This window comes from Canis aureus, chromosome 14 (genome assembly GCF_053574225.1).
Source record: "Canis aureus isolate CA01 chromosome 14, VMU_Caureus_v.1.0, whole genome shotgun sequence".
Taxonomy (NCBI): Eukaryota; Metazoa; Chordata; class Mammalia; order Carnivora; family Canidae; genus Canis; species Canis aureus.
In genome coordinates, this window is record NC_135624.1 from 37,076,238 (window position 1) to 37,096,589 (window position 20,352).

Below are 20,352 nucleotides of genomic sequence, written 5' to 3' on the forward strand. Positions count from 1 at the left end.
ACCCATGTGTCACACTGCAGCCGTGGAGCAAAGGAAAAACACACAGCATGATCCCAAATGATACAGAAGCATCTGACAAAATCTAACTCCCTTTCATGATCAAAGCACTCCTTCCACTAAGATGATAAGGAAACTTTTCAACGTGACACAGCCCACATACAAAAAATAGGTAATAACAGACCCTCCTCACTGTGGGTTGTTGCAAGAGATTGTTGCATGGATTGAATAATCAAAAGGCCACAGGGCTGACATGAGCCAGAGCTGGGACTCCACCCCAGACCTGTTTCTTGAGGCCATCCACCACCCACAGGCTCTCACACTGGGGTAAAGCCCAGTATTGGTAGGGAGCCTCTATTCTGTACAAATTGTACCTCTCCATCCTTACGACAACCCCGAGGGGTGGGCATCAACATCCCCCTTTTACAGGTGAGCAAGCTGAGGCTGGGAGTTGGGGAGACACCCCCCACCACACCCTGCTGGAGTGTGTGTGAGTCCACCCTAGGCACTCGGAGACAATCACTCCTTGACTCTAAGCTCCCCTGAGGTCATCTGTGCCCAACACCATCCCTCTCACTGGCTGACTATTTGCCCCATCTGGGGCTCACAGAGTATTTGAGTTTTGAGAATCATAGTTTTTCCTCTAGAGAAAGGGCTGGGAAAAGCATGCAGTGCTTTCACCAACGTGCTCCGAGGTCTCAGCAACCCCACAAGCTGCACTGTTCCCCCAGCTCTCCAGTGATGAACCTGGTGTGCACCTGCCAACACAGACACAATGCAGGGGTCCTTCAGGCCCAAAGGGCACCAAGACCCACACTCTCTCCAGCATGCACAGCTAATGGGGGCCGCCAGTTTGCGAAGCACCAGAAGCCACCTAAGGGCTTCACAGGGAAGAACCCATTTAATCCGCACAGCAGGTATCAAGAGATGCAGTTTGCTGAGTAAGAAACAGAGCATAAAAGGGCTTAGCAACATGTCTGGGACTCTACACCTCGGAGCCGGGATGCAAACCCAGCCAATCTGACCTGACCGCAGGCCAGGCTCCTCATCGCTCTGCAACGCTGCTTCTCCCAGGTTGTTGGAAGCTGGCTAGGACAACCCATATTACAAAGCCCAGAAACAATGGGAGAAACAAGCAAAGCATAGAGTCAAACACCAAATTCTCATGACTCAGTTCACAGGAGGAAGGGAACAAGGACACAAGGTCGGGGGAGAATGAGGGGCCAAGAAACCTGACATTAACTGGAGGGAAGGGAAGCCGCCTGAATCCAAGTGCTTCGTTGATCTTCAAACGGTGAGCCAGCCTTACAGGCCATGTAATCCTAGCAGATAAATCCATGAATCCTAGCAGGATTCATCTGAGAACTCTTTCTGTACACGTTTGTATTCAATTAGCTAATACTTTGTTGAAGACTTTTGCATCGAAATTCATGAGAGACGTTGGTCTTTTTCTTTCCTTGGAGGGTCTTTGCCTGGTTTGGGGGATTAGAGTAGCACTGGCTTCATGGGGTGAGAGGCAGGAAAGGTTCCTTGTGCTCCTCTCCTCTGGAAGAGGTAGTAGAGGACAGAATGGCCTTCTGTCCAGGAACATATGTAGTGTTTGCGACAAAATGCCCCCTGAGGCAGACAGGCCTGCTACGGAACCCCAGCATTCTTCCTTAGCCGCGTGGATGAACAGTGCATTCCCCCAAAAGAGGGTGATCTCTACTTCATCAGGGGTGCTCTGAGCATAACACAAAATGCTTTCTGTGAAGCACCTGGCACAATGCTAGCACAGACCAAGTGTGCAGGAAAGGTGACATTTGGGGGAGCCCATCTCCCTGCCATCCCCAGCCCATCTCAGGTGGCAGCCCCAGCAAGCATGGGTGCCATGAATCCATCTCTCTCTCTTTCTTCCTCCAGGCTCTGAGCTCTTTCCCGGGCTCAGCTGCCCAGCTGGCATGATATAGGCCACACCCTGTCCCTGGGAGGCAGAGCTTGGCCATTAGTCTCCGAAAGTCCAGCAATTAATTTGTTGAGCTGAGTTCCTGCCACAAGCCAGCCCATTGCCATAGTAACCAGTGTTCCCTATCCAGGGCCCCGGGGAGAGTGAGGAGAAGACACTGAGCAGAATGCAATTTAAAGGGAGAAAATGAGATTTGGCGCATTGGAGGGCAGCCTGGGCAGAGAGCACCCCGGGTCTGCACAGAGGGTCTGGCTGCTGCCCACTGCAGAGGAGGGGCTGAGGCACTGCTGATATGTTGCCAGGGTGACGGGCGATGCTCCGGCCAGGAATCCAGTGGAGACATAAAAGCATGGCGACGAGTGTCCAGACCACTGAGCTCTGAGCCTCGATGCTCACCTGTGGGGCTGTCAGTGATACCAGCTGCGCCTGCTGGTCAGATAGGGAAGAGGGAGCTGAGCTGGGTGGCTGGGAAGAGGGAGCAATCCTCTCAGCAGGGTTGCTCAAAAACCCAACTGGGGGAGCCAGGGAAGCAATGGAAAGCCTGCATCCTGGATTTGAACTGGGCTTTGTGTGACCTGGATCAAGTCCTCCTCGGTCAACAAACACATAGCGAGTATCTCCTGTTCAGAACTGTCTGGGGCACTGGCTTCCCCTGGGGTAGCTAGCATCGTGATGACACTTCTCGACCAGAATCCCCGTGCTCAAATTCTTACTAGCTGTGCAAACCAGGGGAGTCACCTAACCTCTCTGGAGCTCAGCCCTTTCATGTAAGAGTGGGGATGATGCTACCTATCTCACAGGCCACTGGAAGAATTAACTGAGCCACTTATTACATGTGCAAAGCTTAGAATGATGCCTGACCACAGTGAGTGCTGAAGGCACACTATTTCTGTGATTTTCTAATCCTTTGTTTCCTCACCTATAGAATGGGAATGATATCCCCTCCTTGGATCTGTAGAGGACATGAGGCAATGAGTGGGTGTGATAATCTTGTATAAAGTCTGATGTTGGGGTCAGTTAGTTAAGCGTCTGCCTTCAGCTCAGATCATGATCCTGGGGTCCTGGGATCGAGCCCCACATCAGGCTCCCTGCTCAGCAGGGAGTCAGCTTCTCCCTCTGCCCCTCCCTCTGCTTCTGCTTATTCTCTCTCTCTCTAATAATTAGATAAAAAATATTTTTTAAAAAAGTCTGATGTCAGCCAACATTGCCACACACAGTATTGAGGGACATTTGATCTGAGCTACTCAATCTTGGCTGAGGCAGGCTGCAGGGGGCACCAGGAAGGGCTCTGCTCTGCAATCTAATTCAAGGGTGCCCTAAATGCACGTTAAGACTTACTAAGTGCCCCGCACACAGGATAGGACACTCTGCCCAGAGACTGCAGCCTCATGGTGGAGACACGGAAGCAAGAAGATGCTTACGTTTCCATGTAGTCAGAGCTCTGTTAGAGGGAAGGACAAGTGCCTAACTCAGGCCTGGGGAGTAAGCACAGGTTCCTGGAGGAGGTGACATCTGAGCTGAGCCTGGGAAGATGAGTGGGGAACAGGCAGGAGGACCAGGGTTGCCTTCGCCACAGATGGCCACCACCCTCCCCGCCTTGCTTATCATTCATGGGATAAGCAAGAAGTGCAGTATTCTGGAGGAAGGAATGAAGGCTGAAGGAGATGGTAGGGATTTGGAGAGAGGAAGGCACTCAAATTTGAGGGAAGAGTGCTCATAAAGACAGCCCAGGGACTTGTGTGGTGACCCAGAGAAAGGGGTCAGACTTCCTGGAGACCTCCTGAGGCCAGCGCATGTCCTCCTGCATAGAAGTGGCATCAACCCTGCAGAGAGGGGTGGGCAGAGCCCAGGGGCTAAGGAAGGTGGTGCAGCATCAAGAGACATAGGCCACCTTCCCTAGGATGATGGCGAATGCCATGATACGTGGGACCTGCAGGGAGAGAGGAGGGATAGAGGAGGATGTGGAGGAGGGGAGTCCGCATTCCCTGTCTGAGCACCCGGAGCCAGTCACCGGGGGCAGCAGGCATGAGGAGTTCCCACTGGACACACCAAGTGAGTGTGAAGCAGCCAGATGGAGAAGTCAAAGACAGACACTTGAGTCCAGAGCTCAGAAGGAGGACTGGGGCGGGGGACACCCCTGGAATGTGCAGCAGGAGTGCTGTCAGAGCTCTGGGCAGAGGACAAGAGGCAATTTCTCCACCTCTCATTACTACACTTAGTCATAGAGGCGAGCACGCTAGGGCACCCTGGCATTATTAGTCTGTTCCCTGATCCAGCATTCTTACGTGACTTCTAGGGTGAGAGCTCTGTGTGCGGTGCTTTTAATGAAACAACAGTGACAACAAACCTCCAACAATGGAAAGACAAGCCACAGAGTAGGAGAAAACATTTGCAGAAGACGTGCCTGATGATGAACTGTGATCCAAAATATACAAAGAACTCTTGAAACTCAACAATAAGGAAACAAACAACTTGATATTAAAAAACGGGCCCGTGGGGGGGGTGGGGAAACGGGCCTGTGTTCTTAATAAGCACCACATCAAAGACGATGCACGATAGCAAGGAACCATGCAGAGAGATGCTCCATGCCACATGGCATCAGAAAGCCATAAAATAAAACGAGACTCCACTACACCCCTCGGAGAATGGCCAAAGTCTGCACATGGACACCACCAGATGCCAGCAAGGATGGGGGAGCACAGAATGGTGCGGCCACTTGGGAAGACAGTTTGGCGGTTTCTCACAATCTAAACGTGCTCTTCCCAAGTGATCCCAGCCATCCTGCTCCTTGGTATTTACCCAGAGGAGCTGAAAACGTATGTCCACACAAGAATCTGCGCGTGGATGTTTGCAGCAGCTTCAGCCATAAGGCCGAAACTTGGAAGCACCCAAGACGTCCTTCAGTAGCGGAACAGAGCTGGAAACTGTCATCCCCCCAGACAACGGAATGTCATTCAGTGCTAAAAAAAAAAAAAAAAAAAAGAGCTCTCAGGCCATCAAAAGACAAGGGAGGGACCAGGGACCCTAAGTGCTTATCAGCAAGTAAAGAAGCCAACTTGGAAAGGGCGCACACTGTGCGGCTCCAACTCAGCGATGCTCTGGAAAAGGCAAATTGCGGAGACAGTGAAGGGATCCGTGGCTGCTGGGGCACTGGGGCGGGGAGGAGGCCGAGAGGCAGAGCACAGAGGACTTTTAGGGCAGTGAACACATATGTCAAATCTACAGAATGGCAGCTGACCCGACTGCGTGTGCGGAAACGACGGGACAAGCACACCACGGCACGGTGGGATGAACGGCCTGTCGTGGCTGGTTTCACTCCTGGCATTTTCTCTTCCTAACAAGCTGGCAGAGGGGTCTCAGGTTCCGCAGAGCTACAGAATGTGCCCGGGATCACACGGCCATGAGGTGACAAAGCAGAGGGTATATCCCAGGCTGCTGGGAGCCTAGATCCAGGGCCAATTTCGGTGGAGCAGGGAGGCCTGGTCCTCCGGGGAACGGCGGTGTGCACCTGGGTGCCTGGCGGGAGGGAAGGGAGGGAAGGCGCCCAGGTGTTGCGCAGTCAGTCCTGGGTCCTGCTAGGGGGCAAGAACACCCACCCAGCTCTGTATCCTCCTCATCAGAGCATCACAAGATTTCAATGGAATCCGCATAAGCCCTACGCCGCCCAAAGCGCAGGACGCATCTCATTGAAGGATAAGAGTAGAGTGAGGGATGTGGCCTCCTGCTTTATGCTGCAGAATTCAAAATTATTTCCTATACTTTTTTTTTTTGTCCCTAAGAAGAGGCATCAAGGTGCCAGTTGTTTCTCTCCCAGTTGCTAAAATTTGTGAATGAAAGTCAAGCTCTCTCTACTCTTGAAACAAAGAATATTCCTTAAGCTGCCCCCCCAGAGGAGGACTTATGAGGCAAGCTTTGCCCCAAACCTGGCACCCACTGCTTCACTACTCTGCACGGTCTGAGGAGCCGTCGATTTATGAACTCGGCAGGTACTCACTGAGTCCCAGACTACCTGCCAGACCTTATCCAATCATTGGGGAGAGCCAACAACCCTGCCTCCACAGAGCTTACTTTCTAAGAAAGGAGGAGAACCAGACACAAGGGAACAAGGAAGTAAGAATACGGTTTCAGAGAACAGTGATTTGAGCACGACGGAGTCAAGTGATGGATGATGACTTGGCTAGGACAGCTTTTACACTTTGCAAAAGGACAGTCTCCAAGCGGAGGAGGGACACTGAACAGAGATGTGAATAACGGGAAGGAGCCAGCCATCCAGGAAGCGGGGTGCGGTGAGGAGTAAGAAGCATCCATCAGTTCTTGATTCCTGAACCTGTGCTGGGGAGGTGGCCCCAGCTCTCAGACTGCCCCCTACTGCATCGTTGGCACATGCTCACAAGAACCCAGTGAGGCTCCCACTGCACAAATAGGATCCATAGCCTCGTGGATGAATCCTGCAGTAACTCCTCACTGCCTCTGGATGGTGCTCAGAGTCCCCCCCGCCCCCCGCCACCCCAACACAGACCCATTTCTCTGGTCTCCCCTCTGTCACCTGACTACACGTCCTATATCTTATATGGATGAGGGAGGAGGGAAGAGGCTGCCCACACCCCCATGACTCCATGTGGCATGAGTGAGTGAGATTCCAGGAGTCAAATAAACACCATGAGGGGATGCCTGGGTGGCTTAGTGGTTGATCACATCCCAGGGTGTGATCCTGGGATCCGGGATCGATTCCCACATCAGGCTCCTTGCAGGGAGTCTGCTTCCCTCTTAAAAAAATAAAAAAATAAAATAAAATAAAATAAAATAAAATAAAATAAAATAAAATAAAATAAAATAAAATAAAATAAAATATAAAATAAAGTAAAATAAAATAAAATAAAATAAAATAAAATAAAATAAAATAAAATAAAATAAAATAAAATCACCATGAAAGGGAGGTAAGCATGCATTGCTGGGTTGGTACTCAACCCGGGTAGCTGCTAGCACAACAAGGAGAGCCCCTGTTAGCAGCTCCAAAGGTGCTGCTGGGCCGAGGTGCAAGGGGCAAAGGAGAGACCAACCTGAAGAGCTGTCCCAAGCTGGGGGACTCAGAGCTGAGGAGGCTCCATCAGAGTCATCACCTGAGTGTCCAGAAGTGTAAGGAAGCACCAGTGGCAAAGACAGCCAGCAGGACCCCCCTGCCACCCCTTCCCTCTCCTTCATCCTCACTCAACCCTCTGGAAAAAGAAGGGAAGATGGAAAGGGGCAAACACCCCCCCAGCACCATCACCAGGTCCTCTGGGACAGTGGTCACCACTGGTGGTGATGGGGGATGGCTGGGGGGGTGGGTGGTGGATGCACAGAGCATACGGTGAATAAAGGATTATGCTTCAGGGCTGGAACCATGTAGACTAGCCTGAATAGCTGCTGAAAGTGAACAGAGAGTCACAGGAGGTGGTCATGGTTTGTTACCGGACCAGAAAGGGGTCGCGGTTGAGAGCAAAGATGGGGAACGTATGGGGGATGAGAGCCAAGATGGGGGGACCAAGGGACACCGCATGTAGGGTGCTGGGTGAACCCCAGCCGTGGTTGAGAGCAAGGGTGGGGAACACACAGAGTGGGGAAAAACATTGCTGACCACCTATACCCTCCAGGTCAGGGGTGCTCCAGGAGAGAACTGATGTGTATGTGAACTCAAGGTAAGTCCCCAAGCACCAACACACGACAGGTGCACAGCCACACATGGAGGCCTCACGACAGCCTGAGTGTGCAGTTGCGGTCCTCTTTCACGGACTGGGGACCCCAGGCCACGACACTGCTCAAGGATTCACATTCTGGGCCACCTTCTCAAGGAGTTACCGGCTGCCTCCCGAAGGACGTCAGAGCCAAGTGGGAAGGACCGTCCAGGGCAGGCTGCAGGCCCCGCGATGGCAGCGCTTGGAGTTCTGTGCTTTAAATAACATGCAGGGACATGCCCATCAACTCTGGATCCTCTGTTCAGCTCTACAATGGTGCTGAATTGAAAGGGCTCTGGGGAGTTGGAAGACTGGGCACCCTGGGACCACCCCTATCTGCACCCCAAGGAATGTCTCCTGCCTGGTCCCACCACTGCTTTCACCCTTCTAGGCTCCCTTCTTCCAGAACCAGAATTCACCTCTTGCTCTCGCCAACACTTCGGTCCTATGCTCCATGGATGTGGTTCACGTGGGGTGCCACGAGACCAGACCACTGTAGATGCCACATCCCCCACTCGATGCTGGGTTATGATAAGGGTCAAGCACGTGCACAAGCTGAGCCATCTCTGGGACCTCTGCTGGAGTTTTGGAGAGAGGTAGTTTTCTACTATGGCTGCTAAGTTTAGAGATGAGAAGGCCCTCACGACACAGGGGATCCAGATGGAGAAGGAAGCCACATCCTGGGGTGGGGGGAACGAGACGAGATTCATCCCTTGAGCACCTGACCTAGTGTTGCCCAAAGACCAGAGGCACCAGAGCTGTGATGTCCGAAGCAAACGCTTCCCCACCTTCACCTTTCCAACTCCAGCCAATCTGCACTGTGGTTCCTTCTTCTTGCAGAGCACAGAGCAGGTGCATGGGCAGCAGGTGCAGCCCTTACTCTCTGGAGCTCACCTTGCCACCCGCCCACGGTGTCCCTGGTTCCTTAAACATTGTCCTCACTCAACATCTTGCCTCTGTGTCCCCTTTTCCAGCTCTGATCCTCAACCCAGTTTAGACAAGTATTTCCCAGAATCACCTCGGTCAACCTCACATCAGGGCGGACTTCCAAAACCCATCCAGATACCCCACCGTGCATCCCTCCCGGGCCCAAAGGGGGTGCACAGACAGGAGGCCGCCCACTCTTCAGCCCCTGGAAATGCTCTTTACTGCTCTATTAGTTTATTCCAACATCTCAGGGCTGCCCCAACCCCGTCCTTTTATCTTTCCCAATATTCTCTTCTTTTGTTTCTACCCCCCACCCCTTCCAAATAGTACACTGTCTCGGGGCATTTCACAAGAGACTGTCTCAGATTACAGGGTCCTGAGGACACAGAAAGATATTTCTGTTTAACTTATTTTGAGCAGCGTCTGGCCTGATGAAGCAGTTATAAATACTGCTACGGCACCCACACTGATTATGGAGGTGTCGTCCCAGCAGGATCCCCTTTCCCAAGGGGAGAGTAATGAGCTCCTAGGCCATGCGAAGGACCGGGCTGCTTGGGAGAGCGGCAGATGAGGGGCCAGACCAGCCTGAGGTTTGCCAGCCTCCACCCTCCCTAGCTGCCTCATCTCAGCTTCTGCTTCCCAGACCCAGGGGCTGCGTCTCTAACCAGGGGTAATGAACCTGCCTCACCAGCTGAGGGGAGGCATTAGAGTCCCTAGCCCAGCAGCCTAAAAGGGTGGCCGTAAAGATAAAAATGCAAAAAGCTACAAGCACTCAATTAAAGGAAGTTATCACTATTATTATCAGAGAATCCTTTTCAATATTTGATTCGTGCCAATAGAGCTGTTGCAGAGCCACATAATTCGGTTCGAGACCTCTGAGAGTGGCCCACCCCCACACTTGCCGTGGCCTCACGCTCCAATCCCCACCCTGCCCTTTCCCACAAGGACTCAGGTCTAAAGTGCCAGGAGGCACCTGGGTGGCTCGGTGGTTGAGCGTCCGCCTTCGGCTCAGGTTGTGATCCCGAAGTCCTGGGTCGAGTCTCGCATCGGGCTCCCCACATGGAGCCTGCCTCTCCCTCTGTCTGTGTCTCTACCTCTCTCTCTGTGTGTCTCTCATGAATAAATAAATAAAACCTTTAAAAAAAAAATAAGGTGCTGGAATGGGAGGGAGTTGGATGTTAGCCATCTCCAGATGGGGAGGCTGCGGGACAAGGCAGTTACCAAGGGGAATCAGGAGCTTGACTCCCCTGTCCCAGGAGAGCATGGTTTCCCCCAGGCAGGTTCCAGCAAGTGGGTTTTTAGAGCTCCCACCTTTCGAGACCCCCCTGTAGGCTCTGATCCCCACGCTGCTGGAAGGCACACACTCCACACAAGCTCTGAGGACAGTTGCCCCTCTGAGAAGGAGCCTCCTGTATCTGGACCCAGTTAATAATCTCTGTGCTACACTCTGAGTTTGCAAAGGACTTGCTCACGCTCAGCAGATGATCTGAGGCCTGCTGGATGTCATTTCCGACCTTCAAGTCTCTTCTTTGAGGCTCTTCTCAATTTGACCCCGATCTCCGTTTCCAGGTTCATGGCCCTGACACCTTACTTCATGAATCTGATTCTACAACCTCAAAGTCTTCTCACTCTTCCTCCAACACCACAGTATTTTCTTTTCCTGACTTTCTGACACTGCCTCTGAGATGCTTTCTTGTTCATGCCAGGCAGGCTCTTACTCATACTTCAAAGTCCAGCTAATGTGCTTTCTCCTCCAGGAAGCCTTCCCTGATTTCCCAGGCAAGCAATATGTCACTATGTTCTTTGGGCTCTCACAGACTCCTGAGTTTTAGCAACACCTCCCCTCACACGCTAAGTGGTATTAAAACTGACCTACTTAGGGGCGCCTGGCTGGCTCCGTCAGCAGAACATGGGACTCTTGATCTTAGAATTGTGAGTTCGAGCCCCTTTTTGGGTACAGAGATGACTTAAACATTAAAAAAAAAAATCTTTAAAAAAAATAAAATAAAACTGACCTACTTATTGGCCTGTCTTTTCCACTGAGCTCCTTAGACTCGTGTCTCTGGTCTGTCTTCCTCTGTGCCTGGAATCCTGACAGGCACACAGCGGGCCGTCCTGTAGCAATGTCACAGAAACAAACGATTCAATGGGTTAAGGGTCTGAACTAGATTTAATTCTGTATTTCACTTGGTCATGGGAAGATCTCTTTGATATTTTCTAAAATTAAAAAAAAAAATTAAATAATCTGGAACCGGGCAGCTCCGGTGGCCCAGCGGTTTGGTGCTGCCTTCAGCCCGGGATATGATCCTGGAGACCCGGGATCGAGTCCCACGTCAGGCTCCCTGCATGGAGCCTGCTTCTCTCCGCCTCCCTCTGCCTGTGTCTCTGCCTCTCTCTCTGTGTCTGTCATGAATAAATAAATAAAATCTTTAAAAATATATATAATTAATTAATTAATTAATTAATCTGGAACCTTTTACTCCCTGCAAAAGAGCAAGCCTGTGGATTCGCACCGGGGTGACTGTCTGCCTACCTACTCAGAGGGTCTCTTTTCTTCCAAGATGCTGCCTCCCCGCCCCCCGCCCATCGTCCTGCAGGCAGGAGCACGTGAAGGTCAGGGATACACGGGGAGGCACCCAGCACGGCGGTCCCGCAAGATCAGTTTTCTTTCCATCAGAAGTCTCAGAGCTGTCGCAGTGAGGGGCTCTCCAGCTCTGTTCCTACAGGAGCCCGTGGCTTTGGCATCACGGGGCTGCGGCCCTAGGACAAAGCTGAGGGGAAGCCCCAGAAGTCTCCCCTTCAGGGGCATCTGTGGGAGGAGCCCCCTTCATTTCCACTGTGCTCTGCTGGAGAACCTGGCAATGCCAAGCTCTGTAAACACAGTCTGGGCATCCACTGCCAGCAGTCCGCAGCAAGAGGGACGGGGGAAGAGCCTCTAGAAAAGTTTTGTTGGAGCAAAGGACCACGCAAACCCGCCCTCTCTCCTTTTCACCTGAAAACCCATCCAGGTGGGGCTGATGGAAACCTGGCCAAGTGGATCCATTCACTCACTTACTCACTCACTCATTCATTTCTCCACATGCGTATTTGCCTCCTCGTTCATCCACAGTCAGGAGTTTCCGCACATCCACCCACCCACCGACACAAATGCTCACTCGTGCCACAAACACTGCATCCCTCGCCCGCTGCAAGACCACAACTGAGTCCCCAAGGTGGAGATAAAGAAGGCAGATTTCTACCTCTGGGCCTGTGCGCTGTAGGGGGACAGACCAAAGGGGAAACAAACCATTTAAAAACAGGGTGGCGGGACGGCTGGGTGGCTCAGCGGTCATGTGTCTGCCTTTGGTTCAGTGTGTGATCCTGGGATCTGGGATCGAGTCCCACATCGGGCTCCCTGCAGGAAGCCTGCTTCTCCCTCTGCCTGTGTCTCTGCTTCTCTCTCTGTCTCTCATGAATAAATAAAATCTTTAAAATAAAAATAAAGACAGGGTGGCAAATTCTCCCAGAGACTCCGTTTAGGTGCCATGGCTCCTGGAAGCCTCCATGAAACCCCAGCCCTGACAGCTCATGCTCCGACACAGAAGGGGCGAAAAGAAGAGAGGGGAAGAGTGGGGAGCAGAGGCATCTGCTCTTCTCCGGCCACTTGTCCTTAGACTGGACTCTCAAGCTCATGAGGTCTCTAAGGTGATTATTAGTAAATCGCTCTAGGATTGTTGCAGAAGTGAAGCGGCAAGGGGGGTGCATGTAAACACTCAGGGCCCCTGTGTGCACTGCACGAGCACTGGGTGCATAATGAGTGGTTGATTGCAGGGGTGAAGCGTTCTTCTATCTGCCCGGCACAGAGCGCCTGAACCCGCTCCCTTAGCTCGCCAAGCAGTCTGGCATCAGGGCTGGGTTGCACTTGATCTTCAGTCCCTAAGCACAGCTAGTATTCGGAGTGTGATAAGTGGTAACTGGAAGGACCTCTGTGGGAAGACCTGTTTTTTGTTTTTTTTTTAAGATTTTATTTATTTATTTGAGAGAGAAAAATAAACAGGAGTACATGGGAGAGGCAGAGGGAGAAGCAGACTCTTGGCTAAGGAGGGAAGCTGACACAGGGTGGCTCCATCCTAGGACCCTGGGATCATGACCTGAGCCAAGCCAGACACTTAACCAACTGACCACCCAAGTGCCCCAGGAAAAGCTATCGTGAAATGACCAACCAAAGATGCAAAGGATGGGTAACTGGGTGGCTCAGCGGTTGAGCATCTGCCTTTGGCTCAGGTCATGATCCCAGGGTCCTGGGATCAAGTCCTGCATCAGGCTCCTGGCATGGAGCCTGCTTCTCCCATTCTCTCTCTCTCTCTCTCTCTCTCTGTCTCTCATGAATAAATAAATAAAATCTTTTAAAAAAACAAAGATGCAAGGGATTATATTTATTTTTTTTGATTATAGATATTTATATTTACATATCTGGTTTACAGAATCTAAATCATTTTAGGGGGGAAGGAGGTGGGTTGGGGCACTTTCTTTCCTGGTCTAAGAACAAGCTAGTGTGGCTGAAGGAGAGTCCTGAGGCCCCGTATGACCCTGTAAAGGTAAAAAGTGGATCTACAAGGAGCTAAGGATCTCAGTCCTGCTCACCCACCAGAGATCGGTGCTGGAAACCACACAGCTGGCAAACAGGAGGCCCAAAATCAGACCTCAGTCAGACCTAGCCCCACTGAACTGGCCCAGCCCCCGGGCTTAGTGCCGGCCTCAGCATCATGCAGGTGCCAGACCTGCCTGGTCCTCAGACAGAACCCCCGAGGGGCAGCTATTGGGCACCCCCGTGTGGAGGTCACTGTGCCAGATGGGGTAAACGTCCCTATGACATTTCCAAGTTTGATATTCCACTAATTGGGGATTTATTTTTTTTTAAGATTTTATTTACTTATTCATGAGAGGGGCAGAGAGAGAGAGAGAGGGAGGGAGAGACACAGGTAGAGGGAGAAGCAGGCTCCATGCAGGGAGCCCGATGTGGGACTCGATCCTGGGACTCCAGGATCACGCCCTGGGCTGAAGGCAGGCGCTTAACTGCTCAGCCACCCAGGGACCCCTAATTCGTGATTTAAACTGTGATTTCGGGGGATCCCTGGGTAGTTCAGTGGTTTGGCGCCTGCCTTCAGCCCAGGGTGCGATCCTGGAGTCCCGGGATTAAGTCCCGCATCGGGCTCCCTGCATGGAGCCTGCTTCTCCCTCTACCTGTGTCTCTGCCTCTCTCTCTCTCTCTATGTCTATCATAAATAAATAAATAAATAAATAAATAAATAAATAAATAAATAAATCTTTAAAAAAATAAATAAACTGTGATTTCCTTAACTCCATACCTACCATGTGGCAAGCCCTTGATGAGCAATATCATTCTGTCATTACTCTGTTGTACAAAGGTTTGTTGAGTTCCCACTGTGCCCAGCATTGCGCAGACACTGGTAGTTCACAGATAAATAATGCAAAACCCACGATCTCAAGGTACTCATTGCCTAGTGGCAAAAACAGACAAGCCCATAGAGGGTCACAGTAGCTGATGACGTGGAGCTGTCAGCAGGATGGGGTGCCGGGGTCGAAGAACCCAAGTCGCACGGAAATCCCAAGCTGACTTGCCCACAGCAGCTCGGGAGCAAGGAAAAACAAGCTGGGTTGCCATTAGGTGTTTCTCCAGGGACCTGGAAACAATCCATCCAGGGCCTCGTTCTGTCCATCGCTTTTGCTGAAAGCAAACAGGGACCACTGTGCCACTGCCCAGGGGACTCACAGCAAGCATTAGACCAAGCAAACCGGAACGCAATTCAACCTTTCAATTATTTAGTCTGTCCTATGAGCCAGACATTGTGCTACATAAACATGTTTTAGAATTCATTGTTATTGTTCCCAAACTGTTTAAATACTGGATTTTGACTAATGTGTATGTTTGGAAATAATGTCATAAAAGGATATTCGCTACAAGGTTACTATTGGTTAAGGAGGTGGGGGGCGGGGGGTGGAAGGCAGGGTTTACCAGCACTGCCTCACTTGTAACAATATGCTTTTATTGCTTTTATAATTCAAACCATCCTAGTGAGAAATATATCTCCAAAAGTAAGAAGAGCTTCCAAATGGTGTATTTGCCTCTTTGTGTGAATTCCACACATCTCCCTTATATGCTGCACCTGGAATTTTGGGGTAAGAGCGTGAGCTTCGCATGGACACGTGGGTTCGAATCCCACTTGCGCTGCAGTGTGCTGACTGTGGGGCTGTCCTAAGCCACGGGTTGTCCATCTGCACAGCGGGTGAGAGCAGAGCTAATTCACAGGAGTAAGTGATGGAAGAATGCCAAGCTCCCAGTCTGGCACCCGTTAGCATTCAATCTCAGATGGGCTCGGGGGCACATTATTTCTGTTTTTTTTTTTACAGAGCTCAAAAAAATGTCATAGGAAATGGGATTTAATTTATGCTAAGTAGCTCTCAAAAACATGAAATAAGGACTGACAGATGGACATGGCAGGGAGAGCTCTCATTTCAATAAAAGAAAGACTTTTTAATCCAGATATTCAGCACTGCATTAGAGGCCACCATGGGAGGTGATGATTCCTCTGCCCCCGGGGGTGGACCAGGAGACGGTGGGCAAGCACCTGAGAGAGAGATGTGGGATGCAGTCATCAGATAAGGAGTGGCTGTGATGCTCGAGGTACCCTCTTCAGGTGAAAGAGCCTGAGAAGGAGCGAGTATGTGGCAAAGCCATATGCAGTCACTTTGAATCCACAATCACAAACAAGTTTGCAGTTGTATTTTTAAGTGACACTTTCTTTTATTGTTTAGGTCAGCTTGCTTTTTCATGTTTTTATGGACTCAGGAGCAGACCGTCTCCCAGCAACTTGGCTACCAGGCAGTCAAGGCCAGCTCCAATGTCCTGGATCTGCCAGTATGTAGTTTGAGCAGAGACTTCTCCCTTGAGTTAGTTCCAACCAAAAGACGGTGTAGATTCCTTTTGTCTCCAATATTTTATTATGAAACAAATTTTTTAAAAATTACAATGGTACTCTCATCTCTACCAGAACATAGCCAGAACTAACTAGAAGGAACCAGCTTCCAGAACTGGGAGGATACTGGCTGAGACACGGGGCCTCCATAGTGGGCAGTAGGAGGGAGCCCCGCCGTCAGATAGCTTTGCCACAGAAGGATTCTGGAATCTCTTCGAGCACAGTGTTGGCAGGCCCACCCTCCACACGTTCCCTGGGTATTTACCAAGGCTTCGCTTCTTTTGTGCCATGACGCTACCTGGCATTCGGCCTCTCATGAATGCTCAGTCCTGAAACCTCCCCAAAACATGAACATGCCCACGTCCTCCGACCCAGAAACCCTATTCCCTGGGAGTAACCTGAGCACATCACAGCCACATGTGGGGAAGTCCTGTGCACAAAGATGCTCACTGCTATAGCAGGCGGGAAGGGTGAGCTCACCCACTTGGAGGAATTTGAAGAAGCAATACAAATGGTACCAACCCTTGGCACATAGTACCAAGACATGCACACACCCACACACACGTGTGTGCACACCCACACGTGCACAATGCCAAGTCCCAAGCAGGAAGACCAGAGGGTCAACCTCATTCTGTCCTGGTGCCACACGAGACCTGTGTTTGAGAATCCACGTCTGTCTCCAAATACGAAGCAGGCAAGTCACTCCCGTTTCCCTGGACTCTGTGTCCTCATCTGTACAATGGGGAAATCGTACTTTTCCTCTCTTGCCCATCTTGGTCCTCCTTGATTTTGCAGTTGCTTCCATCAGGCAACCTAACATATATTCAATTCCTGAGGAGAGGATTCGCTAAAGAAATCCTCAGGGACCTTTCCCACCCTAAGACATGACTGTGGGCTCTTCTCATTTGCTGGTTCTCCTCATAGCCCTGCATCAATAACAATGCTCCCTTCTGAGAGGAAGTCTCCCCAGCCTGAGCAAAGAGGCCTTTGTTGAAATGACAATGGGCTTTGATCCTCCAGAAGTGGCTTTGAATCCTGACTCCTTGGATCCTCTCCACCTGTCCTCAGGTAAGTGGTTCAAAGACAGGTCTTTCGCTTCTTTGTTGATAAAACCGAGACATGAGATATGAACGACACCTAGAGCTCACCGCCCTGGCCCCTGGTGACTGCACACATGACCTCTGCTAGCCCTCCTCTCAGCAGCAGCACTGGAGGGGGACAGGAGGCAGGAGGGGCCTAGCAGAATTTTGAGGCTGGAGAGGACGTACTCAGAAAGTGCAGGATCTCAAGCTGGGGAAAAGACTTTAAAGGTACACCAGGCCCGCATTTAGTTCAGTGCAGCCCGCCAGCAGCCACTTGAAAGGGCCATCCAACCTTTGTTTAAATACCTCCAGTTCTGGGGGACCCTCTCCCTCCCCACCACCATGCAATGAGCAGATCCCTTCTGTCCCCGTGCAGCTCCCCCTCCTGGATTGGAATCCAGCATCCAGCAAATCTTCCCTCCCTAGGACCTAGTTCTACCCTTTTGGTAACCAAGAGGACAGTCCAGCTTCGTCTTCTGACATGACATGACATGACATTCCTGCAGGCCACAGTGGCCACACGTCTTCTTTCCTCTACACTAGATGACCTTTCTTAAGGTGGCGATTATCCTTCCACATGATGCCATGGCTTCCGTTCCCAGGAATCCTGGTTTCTCTCCCCCCAGAAGCACTTCCACTTATCTACAACCCTCTTAGAATGGAATCAGAGAGGGAGAGATAACCGGGCTCATCCAGTCCAGAGTTGACAAGCTCCAGCGTCCAAGGGGACCCTGCTGGTCACACAGACAATCGTGGATGAGCGGAGGGGACACACCTAGCTTAAGTGGGTGGCCGCTTGGAACTTACACAAGGAAAAAGTCATCCTGTGTTTTTTTTTTTTTTTTTCAAGTTTAAGATTTGTGGATAAAACTTGCTGAACAACTTATCAGCGAGTAATGAAATCAAATTTTAAACAACCTATGAAGCATTAAAACTCTGTGGCTGGATCAGCCCGTGAGCTCACTTATTTAACCATTCTGTGGATCCAGAATAGCTTTTTTAAACGTTTGATGAAATTTGGAAGCATGGAAAACCACTTACAAACTTCTGTCCTGATTGTTTTATAGGCCCGGTGATCTCCTAGGGCCACTCCCGCCTCCCCACAAAGGAACCCTTCCTCTCTTCCAGCCTCTTGCCTGGCACGACAGGCCCAATAACCACGGGGTGACAATTGCCTAAAGTCACAGTCGGGCCCCTTAGCAGCAGAGTGACAGAGAAACCTCGGGTGGGGAGGGGGTGCTGCGTCCCTGGGGCTGCCAAGCAGAGTCTGCTGAGATGTGGAACAAGCCTACCACAGGCTCAGCTCTCCCAGAACTGTCCTTCTGCATCCCTTCTATCACCTCCACTTGGCAGATGAGAACACTGAGGCTCACGGGACAGTCGGCGAGTTCAGGCAGCCCGATGAAGCAGCAGGCTTAGGACTGGAAGGGAAGACCAGCCGCGGAGCCCTGTCCTTCACCTGCACACACTGCATAGCTGGGCAGCCCACCCCTCTCCGCCAGCCTCTGATAATGCGGGAGCCCTGGAATCTAGAACTTTCCTGGAACAGTGCAAGTAACTAAATAAACTAGAAGGGGCCTCAGGGTTCTGCCCAAAGCCAGTGGGTTCTCACAGGCTGTCTGGGGGTTTGCTGGGCATCCACTGTCAGTGAGACAGATTAGGGGCTGCAGTGTCCCATGTAGGGACAGAGGCGCTGGTGCAGGTCCTGGGAGATGACAGAGTAGCAGGATGGACTTCTGGGGAGATGGACTCACACAGTGCTCCGGGCCTGATTAATGGGGCTGCACATCTTCTTCAGGGGATGCCCGGCAAGCATGGCTCCTGGCATCTCCGAGTCTCCATGGGAATGGGGAGAAAAGGGGGCCCATGGTCCAATAACGCCACTAATTCAAGTTACAACTTCATAACCTGGGACCGGAAACTCTGGCCTGCTACGTTGGAGGACTCACAGGAAAACAGACAAAAACACCCCCCCACACACACACACCACCCTGGGTTTGAGACCATTGAGAGAGGGCTAATAAACTGTCCAGATAGGAGAGGGATCTAAATGTAGACCAAAAAGGCAAAGTTCCCTGAAAATAATGCAAAACCAAAGGTAAGCTGTTCTCTGTCCTCCGCGCTTTTTCTTTTCTTTTTCCCCACCTTTCTGGCTTTTTCTCCAAATTTCCTACTGGAAAGGTGAAAGAGGCTGGGAGATCTCAACAACTTTTAAAAGTAGCAACTTATTCTGTATGTTGGTAAATTGAACACCAATAAAAAATAAATTTATTATAAAAAAATAAAATAAAATAATAAAATAAAATAAAATAAAATAAAATAAAATAAAATAAAATAAAATAAAATAAATAAAAGTAGCAACTTGGAAAGAAGTCCCTGAATCCGACACACCCGAGTCATCCCTGGGCTCCTGCCCTCCCCAGCTGCTCACCTAAAATCAGACAGCTAGGTTCTCACTGACTTTGCTTCGTTTTACTCTGAAGTTGGCAAAGCAGCTCAGGACTGAGGTCACTCCCCAAAATGCTTCAGGTTCAAGCTCCAGAAGGAAACAGCTCAGTTTGGAGAGGGTACTCCCCGCCGCCAGCTCCATGCACCCACAGCAACCCCATCCTGCCCACCGTCAGAAGGGTGTAAGCATGAAGCCCTGTGACCTCTCCAGCAGCCTCCAGGGAAGAGAACACAGGCCTTACCTGGCAGGGGAGAAGCTCAAAGGGATGCCAGCTAAGGTTCCAGTCCAGGGCGGGCGGGAATCCACTGGAAGCAGGGTCCAGAGAAGCAGCCAGCCCCAGGCAGCCCCCTCCTGGGGGTGGGGGTTTAGGGCGTGGGTCACAGGCCAGCAAACCCCCTCACCCTCCCTCCAAAGGTAGCAACCTCGATCTCCAGAGGAGACTTGGCAATCAGTCTGGGGGCTTCCCCCAGGCCAGGGGTCCCAAGAAAGAGCTCCCTTTAAAAACCAGCAACTAAAGAAATCCAGTGAAAAGGTAAGGCTTGGAACTTAGCAAATAAAACAGAAAGTGCTGGAGAAACACAAAAATAAGGAAAGGGGAGACAGGTCCTCCGGGAGGACTGCGGCGGCAGCCGGCCCAGCTGCTGCCCAAGAACAAAGCTGCTCGGTCCCCCCAGGGGCAAAGTGGCCCGGGCGCTGGGAGCCCCCAGCTCGGAGTGGAGGGAGGAGCCGGCGGTGGGCGGGCTTGGGAGGAGGGCGGGCGGGAGGACTGCCGGCTGTGCCCTGGGGGGCGGGAGCCCAGCCAGGGAGGGTGCACCCCTGCGGGAAGGGGCAGGGGCAGTGGCTCCAGGCCATACAGAGGCCACCCTAGGAAGCCCGGCCCGGGGCTGACAACTCCCTGTCCAGTTATAGACTCCGCCGGATATTTTGGTCCCTTGGAGAGCCTGGGCTGAAATAGCCCTCCCCCCACCACTGGGCAGCAGCTGCAGGCCGGTTTGGAAAGTTTGGAGGGGCAGCAGGTTGGGGGTAACTTTGCTTTTTGTCCCACAGGGAGAGCCCCCCAACCCCCACCTGTCCCAGCACCTACCTGCCTCTTCCTGCAGGTGGCCCTGTTTGCTGGCTCTCTCTGCATCCTGGAGGAGGGGTGGATCCCTGTCCTTCTCATCAGATAGGACCTGGAAGGCCAGCAGAGCTTCAGCCACCTGCCAGGGTCTCTCAGAAGAAGGGGGGCAGGAGCCAGGCAGCTCTGATGAGAAGTGAGAAA

At 51.5% G+C, this 20,352-nt stretch overlaps 1 protein-coding gene across 6 annotated transcripts in view; it reads right to left on the minus strand.

Moving 5' to 3' along the window:
- The window catches only part of COL22A1 (collagen type XXII alpha 1 chain), a 260,407-nt gene extending 240,627 nt beyond the window's left edge, over window positions 1–19,780 (minus strand). For 3 of the 6 annotated variants that reach the window (XM_077847368.1, XM_077847370.1, XM_077847365.1), the window contains exons 1-2: window positions 19,333–19,778; window positions 10,599–10,698 (exon numbers count right to left, since the gene is read on the minus strand). The gene's annotated coding sequence lies outside the window, so the exon portion shown is untranslated. Of the gene's footprint in view, window positions 1–10,598; window positions 10,699–19,332 lie in introns of all 6 variants that reach the window. The other 3 variants (XM_077847369.1, XM_077847367.1, XM_077847366.1) reach the window with 3 other exon arrangements.
- Window positions 19,781–20,352: the final 572 nt, after the last annotated feature.